This window comes from Solanum pennellii, chromosome 6 (genome assembly GCF_001406875.1).
Source record: "Solanum pennellii chromosome 6, SPENNV200".
In the NCBI taxonomy this organism is placed as follows: domain Eukaryota; kingdom Viridiplantae; phylum Streptophyta; class Magnoliopsida; order Solanales; family Solanaceae; genus Solanum; species Solanum pennellii.
The window spans coordinates 32204458-32209487 of NC_028642.1; positions in this window are offsets into that span (position 1 = coordinate 32204458).

A 5030-nucleotide genomic window follows, 5' to 3' on the forward strand; every position below is an offset into this window, starting at 1 on the left:
AGAGTTTAAGTGTTTTGGAACGAAGCCCCTCGACGGTCCGTCGTGCCTATGACGGCTCGTCCTACTTGTCGTCGACGGTAATGAGTAAAGTAGCAGAAGAAAATTCACAAGTATGGGACGATGGAATCCATCACGGGCCGTCGTGACCATGACGGTCCGTCGCGTGGTCCGTCGACCCAGTCAGTTTTTATTAAATTAATCTTACTGCTCGAATCGACTAAACAAGTCGTTACATGATGTAATCTTTTTCTCATGTATAAATCAGATGTGATTCTTTTGCAGACCATTGAATAGAACTTTTAATAGAAATTGTGCCAATACAAATAAGGTATGCGGCATATCTCTCCAACAATTTTGTTCTTTTTTTGCACAATTACTTTTTAATAAATTTGACATACATACGATTATTGTATTTTTAATTAGATTTTAATAACTTAATGCATGAGTATTTTACAAAGTCTTGATAACTTTAGTTTAAAACAATGACTTATTGAAATTTATTTTTCTTCAATCTCCCAGCTTCCGAGGTAAAAAGGATGACTAATGTTTCTTCCTCAATAACATAAAGTATAAGAAATCGAGAAAATTTATGACGAAGACATATTCGAACAAATGAGCTAATTTATTTTAATATGAAGGAGTTTTTAAAACTCAAATATGAATACTAAAGTAAGAGAGAAAAAAAAGGATGAAAACTTAAAATATGATTAAAAGTATGAAAAATAACCATGAACAAACTATTAGAATTTTTTGTTCATGCTACAAAGGAGAATAGACACACTATGTAATTTGAATATAATATGAAGACAACATATTACTTGTTACAAGCACATATGGTGATTCAAACATTGGTACAAATTGAGAAGGTGTTTTATGCGTGTATCTTTCTTAGAAAAGTAACAAACTAATATACTGTAGGTTTCGACCTAATAATATAAAAATGTAAATTATTTATCACATTAAATTTTGTTGTCCAAATTTGTTAGGTTATCTGAATATCTAATTATTTGGCATTTACATTTTACAATAATGAAGTCATTTATATAGGTTGATTGTTCATTTATTTCATTTATATTTTTTCGTTAAATCATTTTTAAAATTCTTCAAATGTGATTTTAATAGTTTTTGTTAAAAATTCATTTTTGTTTAATGTAATTTTAATATCACTCCTATCACAAGAGGAAATTACCCTGTATCTTATATGAACTAAAAAAGATTAAAATCGAAGCATTCACTACAACATTTTATGTCTACAACCACCCTAGAAAAGTGTGGCCTAAACTATGAAAAAGTGTGGCCTTTGATAAAAGACCACACTTTTTCAGGGGTGAGTGAAAGTCCCGTAACCTTAGAGTTTAGAGAATACTTTTAAAGTGTTGCCTTAGCAGCTACGCGTAAAAGCGTTGCCAAAAAATAAAAAGGTCACGCTTTTGGAGCTACACTTAAAAGTGTTGCCTTATCAGCTACACTTTTAAGCGTAGCCTTAAAGGCAAAAAGACCACACTTTTCAGCTACGCTTAAAAGTGTGGCCTTAGCAGCGACACTTTCAACCGTAACCTAATAGGCAAAAAGGCCACACTTTCCAGCTACGTTTAAAAGTGTTCCCTAACTGCTACACTTTTAAGTATGGTCTTTGCTACCATATTGCCCACAATTATGAAGTGTTGCCTTTTATATCTAATATATGACAACACTTTGAAGTGTAGTCTTTGCCCATATGCATACACAATTTATATGCCAAAATTTCTAAGCAAAATACACCAATATTGTTTTTCAATAAATAATCTCAAGCATTAAGTACTCTTACAAATTTATAGATTTTCCATAAACTTCAAAACATGATATGTGATGTGTGCATACACATATTTATAAAGCAATACTCTAAATGTGTACACAATTGTTCAAAAAATACTCTTACAATAGTTCAATATATTCCACCAATGAATATATTTCACAAAATAAAATTATAATGTATTCAAACTTTTACAATAGTTCAAAAACTCTTCATCATCCACTTCAAATTTGTTCACCTCCATTTCCCTACACAAAGCAGATTGCGATGGTTATAGAATAGGCAAAAAGTTTCATATTACAACATTTATTGAAGAGACAAGAAGTCAAGATTGCAGTAGTTTATATAATCATTCATGCTTTAAATATCTGTTACTCTCAATTTACTGTTTAGAGGTAATATTTCTCAATTTGAAAATTGTACTTACTAATAAGGAACTTGGAAACTACATATTGTATTCCAGATTGCAAAACTATTTTCCTTGAAGGCAAACTGCCCAACCTGCCCAAGTATCCCAACCTGCCCAATTATTCTAGATTGCAAAAACAGTAATAAGATTGCAACTATTTTCCTTGAAGGCAAATGCTTTTTAGCTTGAGATGAGCCAGATTGCAACTATTTTCAACAGCAACTATATTCAACAGAAACTATAGCACTCCAGAGAGCCAGATAATAGCAGTAAATAGTTCCACACTGACCTATTCCTTAAGATGATTCGATTACAATCAATAGTGAAAAAGGTAACAAAAGTGTAGAAGTAATTGGTAGCATCACAAGCCCATAAATAAAAAAAAGATAGAAGTCTTTTGAATTCCAACCATACCAAACAAGCCACTAACAGAACCTTCATTTTTGGGTGGTTCCCTACTATTACTATATGCTGTCACTCAATTGTTTGTGTTGTTAAAACTGCAATGATTGATGTTACAAAACTACAATAACATTATCATCAATCGAATCATTACTGCTTTGATTTTGTAAATAAAGCGGAACAAAATGCAAACACATACTAGTATTGGCATTGAAATTTGAACAGTTCCAATTACAGCGCCTCATTTCAAACACATGTCTAATTGATAAAAATGCCAGCAAATAACAGAAGGAAAACTAAGACTTCACAACTCACCTTCCAGAACTTGATGAAAAATGCCCATTCAGTCTCCGCAACAACCATAATAACCGCAATCACCACCGCATAACACAGAAAAATTCCATCAAATACCTAGAAAATTTTGCAATTAGATGTCAATCAGTACATCTAATTGCAGATTGGTAGAGCAACCGGAACTCAACTGAAGCTACAGCTCATTATAGTTTCTGCTCGACTATTCACTTACTATAACTTTTAATTTTGGTAAACTACAGATATTTCAGCACACTTCTTCGGAGCAGGAGTTAGTAATAATTGAGGCTTGTGGGTTGATACATCAAAAAATTGTGAAGTATAAAGAGATGTGATTTTAGTGTTTCCATTCTTAAATGACTTGTAACATGCATGATGTACACTATTGATATGCCATTAAGAACTTTTTTATATATATAATTGTAAACTAAGAGAATTTCACATTGTGTTATTGAGGAAAGAGATAGAGTTTCAGAGCAGAAAAGCAGCAATAAGAGCAGAAAGAAACAAGTAAGAAAGGAAGAAGAGAAGATTATGAACAACAACAAGTATGAAAAGAGAAACAGCAAGGCCAAACAAGAAAAGGGAAAACACAAAGTATAAAGCAAGTGAGGGATTAGAGGGAGTTCAAAATAGAATACAAAATCCAAAAATAGAAATCTAAGCAAACCATGAAAAATATTAAATTTTTCTTAAAACCTTCAGAAGGGTTTAAGATGGGGTTTTTCAGTACGTTCTAGGAATATTAGATAGAAAAGAATACATAAATCTAACTTCAAAAGACTTAACTGTGTTGCATTCACTTTGCTAATTAGAATGAGTAGTGAACTAATCATTAGCTTCAAGAAAAATAAGAGAGAGTAACATACAGAGGATCGGAGAGAATAACATACAGAGGATTAATTTCACTGTGCTGCCTTTACTGTGTTGCCTGTAATGTCCAATGCATGATAGTAATAAGAAAAAGTAAGTGTTTAGATGACAACAACAATTCACATTTACTTATCAGAAAGCAATTTCATAATTGTAACATGAATACTCCAGATATTACTAACCTTAGTCATAGACATCTTAAGATATTTGTACAAAAACAGTCAGATTTAGCACTATATGGTCATCACAAAAATAATAAAGATCATGGTGTGTCATCATCAAACTCATCTTCGGATTCATATCAACTAATTATTTACTAATTAATGTAATGTATTATCATTCAATTTATCAGGAATGTATTAACCCATAATAGAGTTTCACATTTTGATAGATCAAGATAATAAAATAAATTACTTTGATCATACAATTTGTAACGACCTGTTTAGTCATTTTGAGCAGCAGATTTTATTTCTGGAAAAACTGGCTGAGTCGACGGATCCCACGACGGAACGTCATGGGCACGACGGACCGTCGTGGGGGTCTCGTTCCAAAACACTTAGAATTCTGAAATTTGGGTACTGAAATCGACTCTCTGAACTTCGTAACGGAATGGCAGGACGGACCGTCGTGGGCACGACGGACCGTCACACATCTTCCATAAAATTTACTCTCTGAACTTTGTGACGGACGTGCAGGACGGACCGTCACAGTTGTGACGGACCGTCACAGGCTGCGTGACCCTGACTGGGACGGATTTCTGTTAAATATTTTAAGGGGCGTTTTGGACTATTCCTGCTATAATTATAAATTTAGTGGGTTAATGTTAATAATTTAATTACTTGGGGGTTAAAAGAGAGAACCTTGAAACAAATAGTAGGGTATTTTATCATCTTTTATACTTAATTATATGCTAATTAGGGTAAAAGAAAGAGGGTTGGAATAAGAAAAAGAAAAAGAACAGAGAGAGAGGGAGAAACGATCGATTGAGAGAGAGGAAGAACGCAGCTTTGGGAAGATATCTTGTTGATCGCGATTCTTCGGTGGAGGTAGGTTATGGTTTATGCTATTCGTAGTAAACTCTTAATAGCGAATGATATGTGTTGGGTAGTATTATAAAGTCTTCTATATGCTTAATTGTGTGCATGCATGATGTGATTTTATATATAATTGTGATGAAATTAGCATGATGAGGCTATTGAATCTTGAACCCTAATTTTACTTTGTTATTGATGATGCCTTGGT